General features: G+C 36.9%; 1 protein-coding gene across 41 annotated transcripts in view; it reads left to right on the top strand.

The window, feature by feature from the left end:
- Positions 1–23,815, top strand: part of ICA1 (islet cell autoantigen 1) — a 154,019-nt gene that overhangs the window by 77,972 nt on the left and 52,232 nt on the right. For 11 of the 41 annotated variants that reach the window (XR_010158780.1, XR_010158777.1, XR_010158786.1 and 8 more), the window contains one exon: positions 642–755. The exons of 24 other annotated variants lie outside the window; for them this stretch is intronic. The gene's annotated coding sequence lies outside the window, so the exon portion shown is untranslated. Of the gene's footprint in view, positions 1–641; positions 760–9,504; positions 9,914–12,267; positions 12,504–23,815 lie in introns of those variants that run through there. 6 more of the 41 variants (XR_010158784.1, XR_010158783.1, XR_010158787.1 and 3 more) reach the window with 4 other exon arrangements.

Raw genomic sequence — 23,815 nt, 5'->3', positions numbered from 1 at the left:
AAGAGAGGCAGGATTGGCAGCAACTCTGGTACTCCCGAGTTTAAAATATTCCTTACCTCCCAAAATATTTCTGAAGGCCCAGCTACCTCTTGCTGTCCTATATTTATAATGCCCTAATTATAATTCTACCAAAAATCCCTTCTAGGCTTCCACCCTTACTCCACACTCACTTTTAAAATAGTAACAATCGAAGTGATTCAAAGAAGTCACCTGTCATTTGGAAGGTGGCATAACAGTGGGGTTCAGGTTGGAATCTTGACTCTGTGCCTTGATATCGGACATTATGAAATTATGTTGGTATGAAGGTTCCTGAGCAAGGAAGCGACCATGGAAGAGCAGTTTTGAGGAGAGTTAATTTTGGTAGCTCTGTGTAGGATGCTACAAGAATGGAGAGGAGGGAAAAGATGAGAGATTTTCAGCGTAGAAATGATGAAAGTTAGAAACCAAATAAGTGTGTCATTATGCAATGTGAACTTATATAACTTTCCTATACTCTCAAAGTATCTTATTTATTTTGGTTCTATGAAAGCAGTTTGATAATTATAACTGGAAAATCTTTTCTTTTCATATAAATAACAAAACACCCCAAGAAAACATTATCTAACAGTTTTTCCAATCCCCATTCCATTATGTTCCCTTAGGATGCCTTTAGCGTAAGGAACAGCCTGGTGCCTTGGTGAGGAACTCAGTCTCTGCAGTGAGCATCTCCTGGGTTCAAACTGTGGCTTCCCCACTTCGTAGCAGTATAATCTCAGGCAGGTTTCTTAACTTCTGAATATTTCAGTGTCTTCATCTGAAAAATGGAGACACAGTCAAGTACCATATAATGACATTTTATGATGGTGGTCCCATAAGATAACAATGGGGCTGACAATTCCTATTGCCTAGTGACATCTTGATGATACTAAATCTGTGCAAATCTGGGCTAATGTGTGTCTTAGTTTTTAACAAAGAAGTTTAAAAAGTGAAAAAAGTTAAAGATAGAAAAAAGCTTATAGAATAAGGATATAAAGAAATCTTTTGTACAGTTGTACAATGTGTTTGTGCTTTATGACAAGAATTATTACAGAAGAGTCAAAAATTTAAAAATGTTTAAAGATGTTTATAAAGTAAAAAAGTTACAGTAAGCTAAGGTTAATTTATTATCGAAGAAAGAAAAACATTTGTTATAAATTTAGTGTAGTCTAAATGTAGTGCTTATGCAGTCTAAAGTAGTGTACGGTAATGTCCTGGGCCTTCACATTCACTCACCACTCTCACTCACCCAGAACAACTTCCAGGCCTGCAAGCTCCATTTGTGGGAAGTGCCCTACGCAGGTTTATCATTTTTATCTTTTATGCCATATTTTTACTGTGCCTTTTCTATGTTTAGATATGTTCAGATACACAAACACTTATCATTGTGTTACAATTGCCTACAGTATTCAGTACAATAACATGTTGTACAGGTTTGCAGCCTAAGAGAAATAGGCCATCTCATGTGTAATATAATGCTTTGTAATATAATATAGACTTTGTAAAAAAGTATAGGTGTGTAATAGGTGCTATATCGTCTAGGTTTATTTAAGTACACTGTATGATGTGTGAACAAGGACAAAATCACCTAACAACATGTTTCTGAGAACATGTCCCCATCATTAAGTGACACATAAGTGTAATCATGTCAAGCTCATAAGATTCTAATGAGGATTAAATCTGTAATATTTGTAAAGTTCGTAGAACTGAGTGTGGTCCATATTAAGCACAACATAAACATTCTTGTTGCCCAATTTTAAGTGTTTGATATATAAAATAAATGCAAAACAAGATAATAGCCTGTGTGCTATACTGAGATATTGAATGGCTTATCTTTTGAGAAATGGAGACAACATTACTGGAATAAGAATACAACTCTAACTAGTTTTCATATTTCCCCATCTCAGTGGCACGTTGAGGCCCTGTCACTTATATGTAATGGAACCCATCAAATTGAGTACATTATGCATGAAAGTACACTTGTGATATCTTACCCTGATCTGCCCCTTTTCCTGCCCTCCTTGTTTTTGTTGACCTTAGCTTGAAATCTTAACTTTAGATTCAACTTCACTTTCTTCTTTTCTGACCCATTTATTTGGTTTCAAAATCTCATCATTTCTACCCTGGAAATCTCTCTGTCATCCATCCCCTGTCTCCATTTGTATAGCAGCCTACACAGAGCTGCCAACCTCATCTTCCTGAAAAACCACTCTACTGTGGCCACTTCCCTGCTTAGGACCTTCAGCAGCTCCCCATTGCTTAACAAGCAAAGCCCTCAGCCTGTCGTTCAGAACCACACAAACCCAGCCCACTCTCCTTCCCTAGGTCCAATACTGTATTCCCAACAGCCTATTCTCCACGGTGACCAGATGATTGCTGTGCCTGGCATGGTCCACATTTATGTTTGTTGTCCAGGCTTCACTATTAATGATGCCCTCTTCACTCAGAGAGTGTCCCTGTTTGGACAATAAATTGTATGGCCACCCTGCTGTTATCCCATTAGCCAAACCATGTATCCCAGGATTCCCTGTCTCCTCCCCCTGTTCCTTTCATCTGAATTGCTGTCGCTTGATCCGTGCCTATCCACAAGCTTCCCCTTTTTCAAAGGCCCATTCAAATGTTACTTCCTCCACTCTTTCAAAACTCTCCCAGGGTTCTTTATACAACCACTCTTTTGCCACCTAACACTGTCTAATGTGTATCATGATTATTTATATGCTGTATAGCTCCTCTTTCAGAATACGACCCTTGAAGAAAGAAACTGTGTCTGATTAACAAAGTGTTTCCTGTAGCATCTAACCCAGGCTCTTACATGCCTGGAAAAATAACAGACATCAGTTCCTGAGTGCTTACTAAGCACTGTATGTATAATCAATATACACTTTAGATACCATCTGTATATATTATCTCATTTAATCCTAACAATAGCTTTGAAATACTGTGTCTCTGTTTACTAATTTGGAAATTAAGGCTTGGATCAAATGAGCTTGTTCTAGATCACAGAAGCAGTAAGCCTAAATAGAAACATTCGAGCCCAAATTTCTCTGACTTCAAAGAGCATGCTCTTAACCTTTTCACTCCAGACAGAGGGTTCTTAAGCTTAAGTATGCAGCAGGGTCTTCTGGAGGGCTTGGTAAAACGTATTGATGTGCCCCATCCCAGTTTCTGATTCCATAGGCCCAAGTTAGGGCCCAAGAATTACATTTCTATCAAGCTCCCAGGTGATGCTGATGTTGCTGGTCCAGGCAGTACACTGAGCGTAAGTAAGCATAATCATTCGTTGATGAATAAATGGATTGGTAGGTGGGTGGATGGATGGATGGATGGATGTGGATGGCCAGATGCATGGATGGCTGAATGGATGGTTGGATGAATATATTTAAACTTATCACTTGGTTTAAAGTTTCGTAAGTCTGCTCTAATTTTATACATTAGGTACATTGATGTGTTCACTTATAATTCTTACAAGGTCAGGATTAAAATTTACTTTTATTTTTCACAGCCATCTTTACCGTTTCATAATATTGTTTAAGTTTGAATTTGAGCTGACTTTTTCAGTTTTTTTAAACCAAAGACAGAATTTAAAAAATTTATCTCTCATTTCCTTTTTTCTTTTTTTTTTTTTTTTCTTTTTTGAGACATAGTCTCACTCTGTTGCCCAGGCTGGAGTGCGGTGGCACAATCTCAGCTCACTGCAGCCTCCGCCACCCAGGTTCAAACAATTCTCCCACCTCAGCCTCCCAAGTAGCTAGGACTACAGGCGCACGCCACCAAGCCTAACTAATTTTTGTATTTTAATAAAGATGGGGTTTCACCATGTTGGCCAGGCTGGTCTCAAACTCCTGACCTCAAGTGATCGGCCCGCCCTGGCCTCCCAAAGTGCTGGGATTACAGGTGCAAGCCACGGCACCCCGCCTTTTCTTTTCTATCTTAAAAATATTTTGTCCAAAATAATGTTAAAGATGGTTTACACATCTCTCCCATCTCCTTCCAATATCTTTTCTATACTCTTGCATGTATATTTAACATACAATAGGCTTTTAATCCACAATAGTTCATTAGGTTTTATTTCAAGTATGAATTATTCTCTCAAACCTAAGTGTATTCTAAAGGGATTATTTTTAAGTGGCCTAGGAAGAGAGAAAGCTATCTTGTGATTTATATATTGTGATATATTCCCTGAGGAGCATGGTTAGAGTAAATTTCCTGCCCTCTCCAACCCCCGCACTGTTTCACCTCTTAACAAAATGACCCATGATATGAATTCAGCTGTTATTTCAAAGGAAGGAGAGTAGCCCTTTCACTGTTGAGCACATTGCGTCTTATTGATAAAAGATACAGCTGGAGCAAAAGGCAGTGTGCATGCCCTTCCTGTAATCCTCTTGGAGCGTGGAAATGGCACCAGACCATTACGTACATCTATAATGTAAGGCTCCATATTACTCTACAGAGACAAAATGAGAGGGGCATTTTCCATAGGAAATGCAAAGCACTTCAAAATGCACCTGAGCACTTTTCTGTTTGACTAGGTACCACATTTGCCAGTTTAGAAGGCACGGTGATTATGACCTTGCTTTTGGAAGTTAAAAGCCCATTGATTTCTGTATGCAGAAGATGCTAGCAAATTAACTAGCTCTTTTTATTTTGTCAGTGAGATAAGCATCTTAATAGACTAATAAGTAACTTTCTATGTTAGTGATAATATACCATGCAATGAACAATAAATTTATGTAAATGCTAGTCTATATTTTTTATTCTTACGGTGTTTTTCAAATACTATGTTTTTTATATATTGTTTGTGCCCAAGTCTCATCTTTCCGACAATTTGGAATTTCCTTAAGAGTAGAGATCATGCCTTATCTGTAGCTTTTGAATGTTTTTATCTCATTTACCCTCACAACCGCCCTTAGAGAGAGGCATAATTGACCTCCGTAGTGCTAAACACAGGGCCTTGCATGCAACTCCTAATAATAATAGCATTAAGCATTACAGTTTTAAAGAAAGCTTCTTATATACATTTTCTCTCTTATTTATCTCATGCTTATTTTCCAGATCTAATGGCAGAAATTCAGAAAGGTTAAATAACTTGCTCAGGGTTACAAAGGCAGGAAGCTTCTGATCCAGGCATAGCCCAAGCCTTCTAGCCCCAGATTGGATACCCTTTCTACTCCACCACATTACCAGGGGTTTTAATAATTTTTTGTTGACTGAATGCATATAATTGTCCCCAAAGTATTCCCCTCTGCAAAAACCTTCTATATCTCCCTCTAACATATACACATCAGTATGTGTGTATCTCTTATTGGATTATATTCCAATGCGGCTGCATTGCTCAGGCTTTGCGATAGGACCACATCTGTAGACGGGGGTTAGAATAGCCTTTAATGGGACAAATATCTGGGGGAAAAGTCCTCACAATGATGTTTAACTGTTAAGATAGAACCTTCACTTTCTTAAGTAAAGACTTTTAGGCATGTAGGTAAGTTTCAGTGTCAGGTAGGTTTAGGTGTCAGACGGTTGCTAAGCTAATCTTTCCCCGCATTCCCATAGGAGACCAAGAGCTGGAAAAGCAAACTAAATCTTGTAAATCGGTCTATTTAGTTGTAACTTTCTTCTCTTATGTCTATTTCTTGTCTGTTATTCTGGAGTCTTTAGGAAACTTGTGGTTAGAGATTCTAGCCTGATCACCATTGTGTTGTGGAAAACTATGGAAATAGTCATTGCATGTCCCCTGTACATGCTAATGTTGTTACTGGGAAGCTGTGCCCTGCAGACACTAGTGATGGAGGCAGCAAGTTCAGGGATATACCATCCAAGGATATAATCTCCCCATGTGGAGATTCTCATTTACACTGCCAACCTTACAGTGACAGTGGGTTTTCTTTAAAAAAGCAAAAACAAATATATTGAACACTAAAGTCAATAGATAGGAAGCTGTAACATACAATACAAAAATAAAGTTTTTAAAAGACAAAATGTTTTTAAAAATAGAATAAATCCTGAGTGTTAGATCTGCTGGTCATTCTGAAAGGATGACTTTGTTTAATAACCCTTTAATTTTTTTATTTTATGTTTTATCAACAATAAAAATTTAGAGGAAATGTATCACCCATAAGGTAACTACTAGGATTCCAGGGATAATGGGTGTCCCTCTAATTCATTCCACTTTGGAACATCCCAATGGTTGGTTTAATGACTTTAATGACTTCTGTTTCCAGGGAAGAAGAGTTCTATTCTTCTCCTCTGCCCAACTTTCATAGTCATTCCTTCAAGTATTTATTGAGCAATTAAAATGTGTTAGGCACTATGCAGAGCTCTGAGAATAAAATTGTGAACCAGGCACTCACTGCTTCTGCCTTCCTAGAATTCAAAGTGTAGAAGGAAAGACAGACATTAATCAAGCAATTGAAATGCAGGCAGTCTAGTTCTAGAAAAGAGAACATAAAGGATTTTGTTAGGGAATGTAGCAGGGATGACTAACTTTATCCAGTGGGTCCAGATAGGCTTCTCAGAGATTCTACGATATAAGTTGAGCCTGAAGAGTGTATAGTTAGTAGCCAAGTGAAAAAAGGGGAAAAAAGGGTAAGAGTGTCTCTGGCAGAGTTGTAGGATATGTGAAAGCCCAGAAGTGGGAGAGGGAAGAAATGGCATAGTCAAGGAAATGAAAGGAATTGACTGGAGCATTGAGTTTTTCTTCCATAAGCTTTGCAAGTAACTACCCTTAGCTTTAATTAGATCATAAAGGAGCAGGTTCAAAGAACATTGCTCCAGTAATAATGTACGCTCAGATATATTCAGCTCGTAGGAAGTAAGAAGACTGGAACATTCAGATAATCTCCTGGATAGTTTTAACTATATTTATATATTTATTTTGCATTTGGATTATGTTCCTTTTACCTCTTAAGAAAGGTGATGTGAATACTATTCATGCCTCACATTTCTTAATTAAGCACTGGCTTATTTTCTGAGCCACGTTTAAAAACTGAAAATGGCAAATACCTAAAAATACATCTTATCACAGACATGTGAGACTTCTATACTAAAACTGCAAAACATTGCTTAGGAAAATTAAAGCAGGTTTAAGAAAAGAGAGGAATGTACCATATTTATGAATTAGAAGACTTCCTTTTGTTAAGAGGTCAGTACCCTTCAAACTGACCTACAGATTAAATGCAACACCATTCAAAATCCTGCTAGTAAGTAGTAAAGATGACTATAAACTTATATAGAAATACAAAGGACATAGAATTGCCAGGATAATCTTTAAAAGTAAGAACAAAGATAGAGGACTTATATTTACAGATATTAAGGCTTATTATAAAGCTAAACTAATTAAGGCAGTGTGGCATTGGCTAAAGAATGATCCAGTAGACCGATGGAACAGACTACATAGTTCATAAATAATCCCACACACATAAGGTCACTTGATTTACGTTAACAGCATTACTGTAATTCATTGGAGAAAATAATGGTCTTTTTAGAAAATTATGCTGGATCAGTTGGATATCTATACAGAATACCAGGAACCCGACCCGTATTTCATATCATACACAAAAATTAACTAGGGCTGGATCATAGACTTAAAAGTCCAAAGACAGAACAATAACTCTTTTAAAACAAAACATAGGTAAATATCTCAATGACCTTAGAACAGATAAAGAGTTCTTAACGGGATGCAAACTGCACCACCATAAAAGAAAATAATAAATTATGTTTTATGAAAATTAAATCTTTTCATTAAAAAACACCATTTAGAAAAGATAAAGACAAACTGCAGAGAGGGAGAAGATATTTGTTACATGTGTATCCGACAAGGGACTTGTATCCAAAACATCTAAAGAAGTTCTACAACTCAAAAAAAAAAAAAAAAGAGAGACTGGCCACCACCTCGTTAAAAAATGGACAAAGCATTTGAGCAGACAGTTGACAAAAGGAAATATCAAAATTGCCAACATGGTTTCATGTACACCTGTAGAGGTACTTGCACTATCAATCATCAGGGAAATAGTAATTAAAACCCACCAAATGGCTAAAATTTAAAGGACTGACAGTATCGAATGAGAATGTGAAGGAACAGGAACTATCATGCACTGATAGTCGGAGTGTAAACTGGTAGAACCACTTTGGAAAACTGACATTGTCTACTAAAACTCGTATACTTTAAGGCATATACTCAAGGAGAATGAATGTTCATGTAAAACATTTACAAGAATGTTCACGGCAGTATTTTCATAATAGCTGCAACGTGAAAGTAAACCAAATGTCCATGAATAGTAGAAAGGATAAATTAATTGTGGTACCATTCATTCAATAGGATACCATACAGTAATGAAAAAGAATGAACTGTTACTATATTGCAATACTATGGATGACTGTCATGGGTGTGATGTTGAATGAAAGAAACTAGATATCACAATATATATATGACTTCATTTATATAATGTTTAACATTAGACAAAACTACTTCATGATGATAGAGATCAGAATATTGGTTATCTTTTTGAGGAGGTATTGGCTGGGGATAGAATACAAGGGAGTCTTCTGGAGTGCTGAAAATGTTTGGTATGTTTTTCTGGGTGGTGGTTAATGTGGGTATATACATATTTAAAAGAGTATGGAGCAAAAAAAAACTGTATATTTTGCACTTCAGTGTAAGCTAGACCTTAACAACAACAACAACAAAATCTAAGCAGCTGATAGTAAGGAGTTTGAGAAGAGCAACGGGGGAATAGAGTCATAGAGCTTACATGAAAAAAAGCATAGAATAAAGTGAGTTTTAGTAACATGGTTACTTAGAAGCCCTTTAGAAAGAAAAGGACCATATAATCAGGAGTATCTCTGTTGTTTACATATCCAACTTTTTAAGTTCTTTACCATTTCATACATATATCTCCCAGCCCTAAATATTCGGAGAACTCTTTCTGTAAAAATGTGGGAAAAAAAAGTTCTCCCTTCCTCAGGAAAGTATATTTAGTATTTGGAAACTCGTTTGGGGAACTAGAACAAAAGGCTAAGAGCACCAGAAGTTCACCAGAGAGTCATCTGGGACTTCTTAGTTCTAATAATTATGCTAAAAGAAAACACTGAAGAATTTTCTAGCAGTTTTCAGATTCATCCCACCACATTTAGCAACCCCGCAAAACCGTTCAATAGTTGTTATACAACATTTCTTTACAAATGCATGAAATGGTATGAAAACGAATTTTGAGAATTTCTGAACACTTTAGTAATCATCCGATGCTGTTGATGACATTCTTGTTGATGGTCAAACTAGTAATGGAAATAATAAATCTTTGGATCACTGTCAGTTGTCTATGGGATTGTTAGACTTCAACCCACTTCCAACATTATAGCTAGAATCCTAAGTCATTTAGCCTCTTCTTAAAGCCTTCCCCGCACTGGGTAGGATAGGCTAGGCTAGGTTATGGGACAGAGACACCCACAAGTCTATGACTTAACTCAATAGAAGTTTTTCTTTTGTGTTCCCAGCCAGGCGTCCAGGTTGGTGGGGTGGCTGTCCTCTAAGAAGTCATTTAGAGACTCGGGTGACAACAGCTTTGCAGTCCTTAAAACTTGCCCTTCAGTGTTCCCTGGATGTGGACATCTCAGTCATCTCAAAAAGAGAAAGCACATACAGGAGCCTGTGTGGAAGAGTTTTATGGACAAGCCTGTAAGTGATGCAGGTTACTTCTGCTCAGATTCCATTGTAGAGAACTTTGTCCATAGCGACAACCATTTTCAGAGGAGTCTGAAAAATATAGAAGGGCAGATGGATTTGGGTGGAAAGCTAGCAGATTCCACCATAAGAGCACCTGGTCATCATGCTAAAACGCTGAAATGCTGTCAGGCCTATGATGACAAAAGGAGCCATCACTGACACCAAGCGTTACTGGATCAGGTGTGTACAAAGAACCCGGGATCCACATTTTCCAGAGCAGAGCAAATTAGAATAAGGCAATTTCCAGCAGGAAGGAGCAAATAAACGGTACAGCAATATATAAAATCTTAACACAGAAAATGTTTTAAAGATTTAGACTAATGGGAAATTGAAGCAGCTGGACAAGCTTCCTTCTTGGCACACAATTACTGCAGCAATGTCTTCTTTTTTTAAAAAAAAAAAAAAGACCACACCAAGCGACAGAATGTTAGTCATCAGACTATAAAAATAGAAGCTACAGACCCAAAGCACAAGATGATGTATATTTCTGTGCACCAGGTTAAAAATTATTTGACTAGGATTTTTAGCACCTACTATCAGTACTGGGGCAACAAAATCAAGATATGGTTTCTGCCATACCCTCCCTGAGGAATGTAGAAAACAGTCAATTAAAATACAGGGACCATTCAATGTGATAAGTGTCTTGTGAGGTAATAGAGGTATATAACGAACTGCTTTCAGAGCCTGAAAGTGGAGCATCTAAGATCAGACTTTGGGAATCAAGATATGTGCTTCCTAGAAGGTATGGCACAAGCTGAATTTTGACAGGCCAGTGAAGGAGAAACAACGTGACACCAATGGGAACAACATGGAAGGGGATGAAAACTGGGAACTTACAAAGGAAGGAACTTACAAAGATGAAACTGCTTGATGAGCTGGAAGATTGTGCATAGTTTAGTTTTGCTAGAGAAAAGAATGTGAAAGAAGCCAAAGATGGAGGTAGAGAAGTGGGCCAGGGCCAGATCATGAAGGTCCTGTGCTCACATTACAGAGTTTGCATTTACCCTGAATGTCTGGGAACTGCTGAAAGTGCTGTTAATGCATCAGTCTTTTGAGATGCTTCTGAACACCGATATCAACCACACTTTGGTATTCAGTGACAGCATAATGGATCCATAAAGGGAAGGACCTGATCTTTTTCCCCATTCACTCTATTCAGGACCCACTATAGAGTGAATAAATACTATCTCCCTAACAGAATTACTTTCTGCAAATCAGTTCACCTGTTAATTTATTGGTTGATTTGTGGATGTGAGTTGTGTTTACTTACAGTGACTGGCCATCAATAAGCATAATAAAACTATACTGTACTATAAAATACAAGTAGGTTTAGCTTAGGCAGCCAAGAGACAGAAGCAAATTCTTCAGCTTTTCACATAGCACATAGATCAAAAGAAAGATTAATAAAAATAAAAGTAATAAAAAATAAAGGAAATACCAATGGGATAAAAATATTGTAGACCTTTACTGAAGAATTTCTGCTGAAATATGTGCTTCTCAGATTAGAGATAAATTGATAAAAGGGTGCCCTGGGCTCAGTCTTGTGACCTAATGCTTCCACTAATGACCTGAAAGAGGAAGTGAACCCAGTTAGCTGTTTTCTGATGACAGAATTGCTTCCTTAAGTTAAAAACAGAAAACAGAAAAAAAAAAATTCACCAGCTGAGCAAACATTAAGAATGTTGGAACAATGTAAAAACTGACCAAATTAACCTGAAATGTATCTACATATTATAAACTACGCGATTGTGAATAATTTTGACTGTATTTGACTTGCCATGGGCTCGAAAATAGAAGACCTTTTTCTCTGTGATCATACATCAATGGCTGTAATTACACAGTGGGTAATAGTTTGTATTTTAAAATAAGAAGCCAAAAATCAAATTTTTTATACATTAGAATATTTTCATGTAATAAATTAACAAAGTGATAAGGAAAGAGAGTAGTAGACGAAGTGCTGACACTCCATTTTGGGTAATATAAAGTTAATCTCGCTGTTCGGAGATGTGGTGTAATTGAGGAGGTAAAGTGGTTTAGTGAAATGAGCAGGGGCTTTCACATCCTGGCTCCACCCCTGCCAGTTGAGTGCTTAATGTTTCCGAAACCTGCTTTCCTTCTTAGTGAAATAGAAATACAGTACCACAATTATGTTGTAGGTACATTGTGAAAGTCAGATGAGAATATGTGCATGTATGTATGACATCTAATCAGTAAGTGGTGGTGGTGGTGATAAGGACGAGGGATGTTATCTGAGAAAGCCTGAGCAGTAATTCAGCAAACAGAGCATGTTGTGCCCTGTTGAAGAGCAGTACTATGTAGTGGGAAAAGCAAGGCCTGAGGAGTGATTTGTTCACTCATTCTGCCATCATCTCTTCATTTACTCATTGTTGTGCATACCTGCTGCCCACAAGGCACAAAGCCCTAGCCTTAGAAAATTGAGTGCTGTGGTTTCCCCCTTCGTGCAGCTTAGAGTCTGGAGGGTAGCTGAGCACACACAGGATCAGGTGGCACTTACCACGGTTTTGTCTCATAAGGGCGTCTGCAAAGTGCACTGACTGCAGAGAGGAAGAAGCTGCTAACTCTGCTGAGGGGCATTACAGGAAAAGGTTCTCAGAGGAGCAAACCCTTAAGCGGAAACTTAAAAGATGAGTGAGAATTAACCATGTGGACAAAAAGGAAGAGGACTTTCCAGGCAGAGGCGGTACAGAAGCACGTGGATGGGATTGGCCTGCTGTAGCTCAGCATGCATGGAGGATAAGGTGCCTGGAAGGTAACATGGGAAAGGAGACCTCTGAGCTAAGGCAGGCAGGCAGGGCCTGGGTGCAAAGTTTGTGTTTCGTACAAGAGGAGACAACATCCAACCCTAGTCCTGGCATTTCTACACACTGGCTGTTTGCTTTTAGGAACGGTACTTTGTACCTAAGCTTTCTCCTCTGTAGAATGAGGGGAGTTGCAGAATGAAACAGTTGTAAAACAGGAGGCCCTCCATAAGTGTTCACTTCCTTTTTCTCCCCTTTGCCGTCCATGGAACCAAAGACTGACGAGGCAGGAGGGGGGGATAAGCAAAGGAGAATCACAGCTCTCTTCCTTGGAAACTCCGAAAAGTGGATTATGCTAGGAGTGCCCAATTCTCCTGAATCATCGTTGAGATAATTATTTTGAGATTTTGATCCAGTACAATATTTGATATATTCCTAGAAAATGACCATGAGGCATTGGTGTGCTCTGTTTTTCTAGGTGGCTTTTGAACCCCTAATCCCTGTTTGATTTTTGTTTTGTTATCAGAACAGGTATAAACCCGAACTTCTGAAGAGCAAGTAGGGAAGAAATTTGGTGGCTTTTTCACTATTATCTGAAAATGAGTATCTGAATGAAGGTTGCCTGCCATGTTTTTATAAATCAGTTGAAATTGTGTCAGCTGCATGTGTGGTTTATTCAGGTGGATACAAAAAAAAAAAAAAAACCCTTATCTTAAACAGTTTTCATGCATGCGAAGGGAGTATTATCTGGATGATTCAATTTAAACTCCTATAAATTCAGCAGAGATGTAGCTGGAAAACCTAATGTTGTCACTGCTTATTTATTATCACTGAATTGTTGGAGTTTAAAATGAATGTTTAGGAGGAAATGAAGTAAAATGACAACCACATCTTCCTTGTTTTTGGCAAAATACTGATGATTAACCGTCTTAGCCACAGCATTAAACATACAGATTCTTCCCTCTTTTTCCTCTCCTTTTGCTTCTTTATTGACTTCAACTTCCCTGTCCCTGAAATCTCTCTACCCTGCTCCCTCCTTGAGCAAGGTTAAGCATCAGCTTGGCCAGCCCACTCTGTGCCCCTCCCCGCTTTATCCCCCACCTTCTTTTCAACCTCTCACTCCGCCCCACGTTTTCCTTACCTCAAGTGCTGAACCTGACAAGCACATGAGATGATCCTTTCTCTCTTTTGCCCTCCAGATGGTGGAATTTTTGTCTCCAAGGCCATGTTTAACCACCCCATTCCTCTCTTTCTCTTAGCAGTGGAACATGTATTTCTCTCTGTCCTTGGTTTAAAGTCTTTCTCACTCATTCTTCAGTTTCTTTCCCCCACTATTCAGGTGTAATTCTCTTCAGCGCAGTGGTAGAATGACGCTGCTAAGAGTGGACGTGTTTGTGTTCCTGCATTAAAGAGTATGAATTGTCTCACTTGTCTCTCTCTCTGTTTTTTGTTTTTTTGTTTTTTTGTTTTTTTGAGATAGAGTCTGGCTGTGTCACCCAGGCTGGAGCACAGTGCAAGTGATCCTCCCACCTCAGCCTCCTGAGTAGCTGGGACTATCAGTGCTCACCACCACACCCAGCTGATTTTTTTATTTTTTTGTAGAAACCCGGTTTTGCCATGTTGCCCAAGCTGGTCTGAAACTCCTGAGCTCAAGCGATCCACCTGCCTCAGACTCCCAAAGTGCTGGGATTGCAGGCGTGAACCACCACGCCCAGCTTTCATTTTTTTTCTTGCCGTCTTGGGGGAAATTCTCACACTATAATGTGGGGGGCAACTTTATATGCACATTTAAAGCTCATTCATTTCTAGTGCACTAGGTTCGTTATAAAAGCATAAAGAAAAACTGTATATATAAATGAGTTTTCTGTGGCTGCTTATTACTACAACTATTTATATTGTCATAGGTACCTTTTCAAAAGTCAGTTTTTCAATCACCCATTAAGTTAGATTAAGAGGAAAGATCATGTTCTCTATTTGTTGATGAACTTACAGAACATGTAAAACAGATGGGAAAAGAAACACATAATTAAAGAGACTGACCACATTTCCTAGAACAAGCCACGCATACTCCATTCCCAGGGCCTTTGTGCTCACTCTTCTTTCTGCTGAGTCCTCTTCCCCCTGAGATCAGTATGATTTGCTTCCTCATTTCCTCCAGGTCTCTGCTCCAATATCACCTTCTCAGAAAGTCTTTCCAAGACTATTCCATATGAAACAGAATCCTCTACTACCCCTCCAAACCCTGCACTCATATCTTTCTTACAATGCTTTATTTTCACCAACAGACAATATGTTTACTTTTGTTATTTATTGTCCAGTTTCACCCACTACAACATAACCATCATGAAAGCAAAGACTTTGCTTTATTCTCTGCTTATCTCCAGCACCGAGAGCTATAGGTGTTCAATTATATTGCTTGGGAGGAGGAAGAGAGGGAAGAAAGGAATTAAGAAGTAAGTAATGGTGTCAGGAAAATTAAAACCTGGAATGGCCTGAGGTTTATGAAACATCTTCATAACAACAAGGCTGTTGTGAGCATGAAATAGTACCTTGGAAAGACAGACCTGCTACTGGAAACAGATTATATTCCTTCTTCATTTATTAGTTGGAATGCTTCAGCAATGAATAACTCCCTTGTCAATTATCAGGTCGTCCTGAAGCACAGACAATTTGATAGGATATGCAGGATAAATGTTTGCTTCTTTTTCTTTGTCAAAATATTGAATTGGTTCATTAGCATTCTCTACAGGTGCCCAGTGAGGGTTTTGTTTGTTTGTTTTTCTGTTTATTTGTTCATTTGCTTGTTTTTAAGTATTATTATGAACTCATAGATTTGGATATATTTGATGTGTTTTAATCGTTGCCAATATTAACTTCATTGATGCTCACAGTGTCTCATTTTTGGCTAGTGGGAGTCTCTTAGGTTGACTCCTGAGTCCTTTTGACCCCAGTAATAGCCTTCTTTGCTTTCTGGTACAACCGAATATTTCAGAATCATCTTATGTATTTCCTTCCCTAGTCCTGGAATCAGCAGTTTTGTCAAGGAGCCCTGGTTACTTAGAGAGGGACATGATAGTCAGAGGCCGTGATCTCATTGCTTCTAAGTTAGCCGTTATTTGTAGACCTTTACAGTGAACAGAGCCAGAAAATGCATTTTAAATGATTAAATCTTAATAAGGAAAGCAAAGAAAGCAAAGCAACTAAGCCCCTATTTTACTTTCACCTCCGTTGTCAGTGATATTTAAACTGGAAATGTTAGAAAGATTTTAGGGAAAAATTGAAGCTCAATCTATGAAAGGAGCAAATGTGTGCTAGTTATATTTAAATACATTTAGTCACCAGACTTAGATGAATTATGTCTCAGAAAGAACTCATGTATGCAAGCACAGTAATACTGCCAGTGACATTTGAGAAATCAGAGGTGCCAGAAATTGCGTAAGAAGAAAATATTGTCCTATTTTTAAAAGAGAATTTTAAAACTTGAAAATTGAATATACTAAATTAAACTGTGTTCTTGACCAAATCTAGAACTGATCACTTCTAGATGGTTTATAAGCAACTTAGAAAAAACATGTGATTATTTCAAAGCAGAATGAGTTTATTTTAAATCTAACACCAGACTAACCCTATTTATTCTTGTTATATTTTGTAAGTCTCATAGTCATCTCTATAGATATACATGGAGTAAAGTGAGTTATAGATTGGATTTTTTCAAAAGCAAGATCTAGCTCTGTGCTGTCCATAGCACACACCTTAAATGTAAAGAAACAGATTTATTCAAAACAAAAGGATAGATTAATATATAGCCTGCAAATTCTAATCAAAAGAAATCTGAAGTGGCTTTATTAATATCAGACAAAAACATACTTCAGCACAAGGACTATTACCAGAAATAAGGATATTTATTGATGATAATAGGGTCAATTTATAAAAAGGATATAACAATCCCAATGTTGTATACAACTGACAATAGAATATAAAAATAGAATAAGAACTTAAAGGAAAAATAGACAAGTCTACAATAATAGTTGAAGATTTCAACACTCATCTTTCAGTAATTAATGGAAGAAATAGACAGAAATCAATAAGGATATAGAAGACTGTCAGCTACCTTGACTTCACTGACATTTACAGAATGTTCCATTCAACATCACAGTATATGTTCTTTTCAAGTGCACATGAAACATTCACCAAGATAGACCGTGTTTAGGTTTATAAAACAGGTCTGAATAAATTTTTAAAAATCAAAGTTATGCAAAGTAATCTAGTTATGACAGAATTTAACTAGAAATCAGTAACAAATATATAGCTGTAATATCCCCTGAATAATTGGAAATTCAACAATATTTATCCAAATAACTTGTGGATTAAAGAAGATGTCACGAGAGAAATCAGAATATATTTTGAAATAATTGAAATGAGAACACAACATATCAAAATGTGTGGGATACAGCTAAAGCAATGTTTAGAGGGAAATTGAAACCATTAATTATTAGAAAATAAGGAAGTTCTCAAATCAATAATATAAATTTTTATCTTAAGAAACTAGGAAAAAAGAACAAATTAAACCTAAGTACACAGAAGACAGTAATTAAGAGCAGGGACAAATGAAACCATAAACAGAAAACAATAGAGAAATCAAAAGCTGGCCTTTTGAAAAGATCAATAACATTGATAACCTATAGTCAGATTGGTCAGAAACAAAAGAAAGAAGACATAAATTATTAATACTTAGAATTAAGGAGGACATTACTATAGACAGTACAGGCACTAAAAGAATAATAAATATTATGAACAACTTTAAGCCAACAAATTTGATAACTCAGTGAAATGGACAAATCCCTTTAAAGACAAGCTACCAAAATTCACTCAAATAGAAATAAATAACATGGTAGCCCTATATCTATGAATAAATCATATTTGTAGTTAAAAATCTTTCTACAAAGGAAACTTCAGTTCTATATGGCTTCACTCATAAAATGTGCCAAACATATACGGAAGAAATAATATCAACTTTACATAAACTCTTCCAAAAAAATGAAAGAGGAATGAACACTTCCCAGTTCATTTTATGAGAGCAGAGTTACCCTAATAGCAAAACCAGAAAAAGATGTTATAAGAAAAGCAAACTACAAGCTAATGTCCTTCATGAACATAGACAAGAAAAATTATTATCAAAATATTAGCAAAAGGAAATGATGATGGGGTTTCTTTTTGGATTGATAAAAATGTGCCAAAATTGATTTGGTGATGATTACACAGCTCTGGGAATATACTGAAAATGATTTAATTGTACACTTTAAATATGTGAACTGATGTTTCCTCCTAAGATCAGGAACAAAATAAATATGCTTTCTCACATAAACTTCTGTTCAACCTTAACATAGCCAATATAATAAGACAAGAAAAATAAAAGTCTTATAAATTAAAACAGAAGTAAAGCTGCCTTCATTCTTGGACAGCATGTGTACATAGATCTATCCACATGAATTTTTATGGAAAATTCTAAGGAATCTCCAAAAGAACTTTTAAAGCTAATCATTGAATTTTGCAAGGTCACAGTATACAAGCTTAAGTTATAAAAATTAATTATATTTCTAGTAATGAACAATTAGCAATTGAATTTTTTAGAAATTATAATAGCATCAAAATATGAAATGTTTAACAATAAATTTAACAAAATATATGCAAGACCTGTGCACCAAAATCTACCCAAAAAATGCCAAGACAATTTAAAAATCCAATAAATGGAGAGAGAGAATGCATTCCTGGGTCAGAAGATATTAAGATGTCAATTGTTTCCAATAAATCTGCAGATTCAATGCAGTCCTAATAACCCCCCAAAGGCTTTTTTGTAGAAATTGACAAGCTGACCCTAAGATTTGTATAGAAATGTGATGTACCTGGAATGGGCAAAACAATTTCAAACAAGAACAAAAGAGTAAGATTTATACTACATGATTTCAAGACTTACTGTAAAGTGACAGTAATCGAGACAGTGTTGTATTGGCATAAGGACAGACATATAGATCAGAATAATAGAAAGTCCAGAAATAGACGTACACAAAAGAGCCAAGTTAAGGCGGTTTTTCAAGAAGTGGTGCTTGGACTATTGGGTATCCGTATTGAGGAAAAACAAAATGAGCCTACATCTTTGTCCCACACCATGTGTAAATGTGAACTTGAATCAGATCTCAAGTCTAAATGTAATAGCTAAAAATACTACATTTCTAGAAGAAAAAGTGCAGGAAAACAATCTTTTAGACCTTAGATTAGGGAAAGGTTTGTTCAGGCATTAAAACACACACACACACACACACACACACACACAAGCATTAAAACACACACACACACACACCATAAAAGAAAACTTGGTAAATCAGACTTCATCAAAATTTAAAACTTTTTTATTTCAAAAGGCACTATTAAGAAAATGAAAGGCAAGTTCAGACTTAAAGAAAATGTTTTCAAATTTAGTCCGATAATGAATTTGTATTTAGAACATATAAAGAACTCTTAAAATTCAGTAATAAAAAGATAAACCCATTTTTAAAATAGGTGAAAGATTTGAATAGACACATTACTAAAAATATATGTGGCAAATAAGATATGAAAAGAAGTTCAATATCATTAGTCATTAGAGAAATGCAAATTAAAATCACAATAATTATGACTATAATGGCTTGAATTTAAAAGACCGAAAATGCCAAATGTTAATGAGGATGTGGAGCAAATAGAACTTGTATTCATTGCTGGTAGGAATACAAAATGATGCAGTTACTTTGGAAAATGGTTTGGCAATGTCTTATAAAGTTAAGCACACACTTACTATATGATTTAGCAATCCTGCCCTTAGACATTTACCAAAGAGAAATGAAAAATGTGTTTACACAAAGACTTTTGCTCAAATATTTATAACAGCTTTACTCAAAATCACCAAAAATTGGAAACAATAAAAGAGCCAAAAAATTGATGTACAAGTAACAGTATATTCATACAATTAAATACTACTTGAGAAATAAAAAAGAACACACTACTAATATATGCAACAACACTTTTCTCAGAAAGGATTGTGCTGAGTGAAAGAACCCAGCCACAAAAAAAGACTATAGACTACTTGGCATAATTCTATTTCTATGAAACTGTAGAAAGACAAATATAATCTATAGTGACAGAAGTCAGATTAGTAGTTGGCAGGAGCTGGGACTTGAGGGAAGGAATTGACTACAACGGGAACTTTTAGGAATATAGAATGTCTTATATCATGATTGTGGTCATAGTTGCATAACTATATACATTTGTTCAAAAATTCATAGAATTGCACATCTGAAATTAAATTGTAGCTCAACAAAGCTGCTTAAAAGTAATGATGATGAAGATGATGATATGATAATGAAGGAAATAGAGGCATCATCTCCAAGGTGCACAATAAACAGATACCCTCTCTGCATATTTTTCCCCTAAAAACAGGGAATCCACTGACCACAGTGCACTTGAGGGAATTTGATGGGCTAATTTGTTTCTACTGTGTTGAGAAGCCTGAGCTAAAGAAACTTAGCAAGATTTCTGATAATAGAAGCTCTGTTCAGGCTATGTGGCTTGAAGTTTCCCTATGCCTACTTTGAAACTGATAAGATCAACATTGTTGACCAGGGGTTCTTGAGATGATATCTAAACATTTTGCGCACATCTCAGAATACTGTCAGTCACGTGGTCAATGGTGGTAGATTTGTGACCCTGTGTCCCATGGTTTAAAGAGCATGGATTATACAACCAAATACACCTGCGTCTGGATCTAATATTTATTTGTCAGATGAGTATCTGGGTCTTGATTTCCTCTTCTGTAAAATAGGGATTTCCCAAGCAAATGTTATGGCATGTAATAGGTGGTATCTGATAAATGGAAAGGGTTCTGTGGTTCTAAAATAAATTTTAGAAGCACTGGAGTAATCAAAGTTAAAAAGAAATCTTTATCATGAAACTTCTTAGATCCTTTCATATGAATTGCTAAGCAGGCAAAAGTAAGCAGCCTGTGTCCGTGCTATCCGGATTCCACAAAACAGAAAGCCCTCTTGATTCATTGAGGCAAGCAGAGGAGTTAATTAGAAATCCCATGTGACCATAGGAAAAGCAACTGGATCCAGAAACTTTAGTGCTACTAGGTCTGTCAGTCTCTCGGTCTCTCTCTCTCCCTCTCTTTTTCTCTCTCTGCTCTCTCCCCCCTGTTTTTCTTTGTGGGTCACCTTTGTTCTCTCAGACCAATGTTCCTTACACCACAAGAAATTTAAATGACAAGATTGTCTGCCCCTAATGCTTTAGCCAATAGAAGAGGAAGGAGACTTTTTCACTCTAGCTCCAGGTTCAGAAATCCTAAGGAAGGGCTCTGATTCACCCAGCTTTGATCAGGTGCTGTTCACTGAATCAGCCAACCACGGTGCATTATGATTAATTCAACTTGGGTAAAGATGTCCATCCCTGGTCTAGTCAGTGGAATTTGGCCTATAAAAAGGCTTACCACCCCCCATTTAAACCACGTTATTAAAGTAAAGAGAAGAAAATTGTTTTGTTTGTTTAATAATGCTTTTTTTTTAACATTTATTTTTGGTTCAGGGGTACAGGTGCAGGTTTGTTGTTTAGGTAAATTACATGCCAGGGGGGTTTGGTGTACAGATTATTTTGTCACTTAGGAAATAAGCATAGTAGCTGATAGGCAGTTTTTTTATCCTCACCCTCTTCCCACCCTCCACCTACCCTCAAGTAGGCCTTGGTGTCTGTTGTTCCCTTCTTTGTGTCTATATGTACTCAATATTTAGCTTCCACTCTAGGTGAGAACATGCAGTATTTGTTTTTCTGTTCCTGTGTTAGTTCACTTAGGATAATGACCTCCATCTCCATCCATGTTGCTGCAGAGGACATGATCTCATTTCTTTTTATGGCTGTGTAGTATGCTATGGTGCATATGTACCACATTTTCTTTATCCACTCTACCACTGGTGGGTGTTTAGGTTGATTCCATATCTTTGCTATTATGAATAGTGCTATGATGAACACATGTGTGCATGTGTCTTTATGGTAGAATGATTTACATTCCTTTGGATATATTCCCAATAATGGGATTGTTGGGTCAAATGGTAATTCCTTTTTAAGTTCTTTGAGAACTCACCAAACTGCTGTTCCCAAAGGCTGACTAATTTACATTCCCACCAGCAGTATATACACATTCCTTTTTTCTGCAGCCTCACCAGCATGTCATTTTTTGACTTTTTAATAGCCATTCTGACTAGTGTGAGATATATCTTATTGTAGTTTTGATTTCATTTCTCTAATGATTAGTGATGTTGAGCATTTTTTTCATATGCTTCTTGGCCATGTCTTCTTTTGAATAGTGTCTGTTTATGGTTTTGGCCTGTTTTTTAATCAAGTGGTTTGTTTTTTGCTTGTAAATTTAAGTTACTTATAGATTCTGGATATTAGACCTTTGCCAGATACATAGTTTGCAAATATTTTCTCCCGTTCTGTAAGTTGTCTCTTTACTCTGTTGATAGTTTCTTTTGCTGTACAGAAGCTCTTTAGTTTACTTTGGTCCCATTTGCCAATTTTTGTTTTTGTTAAATTGCTTTTGCCATTTTCGTCATGAAATCTTTGTTAGGTCCTAGTCCAGAATGGTTTGTCCCAGGTTATCTTTCAGTGTTTTCATAGTTTTAGTTTTTTCGTTTAAGTCTTTAATTCATCTGGAGTTGATATCTTTGTATGGTGTAAGGAAAGAGTCCAGTTTCAGTCTTCTGCATATGGCTAGCAGTTATCCCAGCACCATTTATTGAATATGGAGTCCTTTCTCCATTACTTGTTTTTGTCGACTTTGTTGAAGATCACATGGTTGTAGGTGTGTGGCATTATTTCTGGGCTCTCTATTCTGCTCCACTGGTCTACGTGTCTGTTTTTGTACCCGTACCATGCTTTTGCCTTATGTGCATGTAGGCCCCACAGAGAAATCTAGCCCTAAGAAGTAAATTGAAGCTTCTTTTCATGATAGGCCATTATTAATAATTACGTTTTACTGGTAATTAATAACACCAATATGCTGTTTTGGTTACTGTAGCCTCGTAGTATAGTTTGAAGTCAGGTCATGTGATACCTACTGCTTAGTTCGTTTTGCTTAGGACTACGTTGGCTATTTAGGCTCTTTTTTTGGTTCTATATGAAATTTTAAAATAGATCTTTCTACTTCTGTAACGAATGTCATTGGTAGTTTTATAGGAATAGCATTGAACCTGTGATTGCTTTGGGCAGTATGGACATTTCAACAATATTGATTCTTCCTATCCATGAGCATGGAATACTTTTCCATCTGTGTCATTTCTGATTTCACTGAGCAGTGTTTTGTAATTCTCACTGTAGAAATTTTGCACCTTCCTGGATAGCTGTATTCCTAAGTGTTTTATTCCTTTTGTGGCTATTGTGAATGGGATTGCATTCCTGATTTGGCTTTCAGCTTGGTTGTTGTTGGTGTATATAAATGCTGATTTTTTTTATAATTAATTTTATATTTTAAGACTTTGCTGAAGTTGTTTATCAGATCAAGAAGCTTTGGGAAGAGATGATGGGGCTTTCTGGGTATAGAGTATTATTATCTGCAAACAGGGATAGTTTGACTTCCTCTCTTCCTATTTGGGTGCCTTTTCTTTCTTTTCTTGCCTGATGGCTCAAAGCTAGGACTTCCAATATTATGTTGAATAGGAGTACTGAGAGAGGGCATCCTTGTCTTGTTCTGGTTTTCAAGGGGAATGCTGAGAAGAAACATTTTTTCGATGAGGTAAGGATATCGTTGAGGGGAGACCAAAAATAGATCCTGAAGTCTACTGTTGGCTGCCCACACACATGTGTGGTGCACACACATTCACTTACACATACTTCTTTGCATAATAAAATATGAAAATTGCTTCTGCCATGAGTGGATGCATATATGATAAATGAAATAACATAAATTGTTAATTAAAGGAAGTGTTAATTAAAGGAATTCAGCAAAATTCTTGGTTATTTGGCCCTCGAGAGGTCTTGGTTCATCAGCCTCGGATGAAAAGATCCTCTTTTAATGAAGCCAAATAAATATCTGACCTCCTGTTTTGGGGTGTTTGTTTGTTTGTTTTTGAGACAGGGTCTTACTGTCACCCAGGCTGCTTCTGGAGTGCAGTGGCATGATCACAGCTCACTGCAGCCTCCACCTCCTGGGCTCAGGCAATCCTCCCACCTTAACTCTCTGAGTAGCTAGGACCACAGGCAGGTGCCACCAGCCTGGCAAATTTTTGTATCTTTTGTAGAGATA

Source organism: Pan troglodytes, chromosome 6 (genome assembly GCF_028858775.2).
Source record: "Pan troglodytes isolate AG18354 chromosome 6, NHGRI_mPanTro3-v2.0_pri, whole genome shotgun sequence".
In the NCBI taxonomy this organism is placed as follows: domain Eukaryota; kingdom Metazoa; phylum Chordata; class Mammalia; order Primates; family Hominidae; genus Pan; species Pan troglodytes.
The sequence above is the reverse complement of the archived record's forward strand: the minus strand, read 5'-3'. Positions and strand labels throughout refer to the sequence as shown.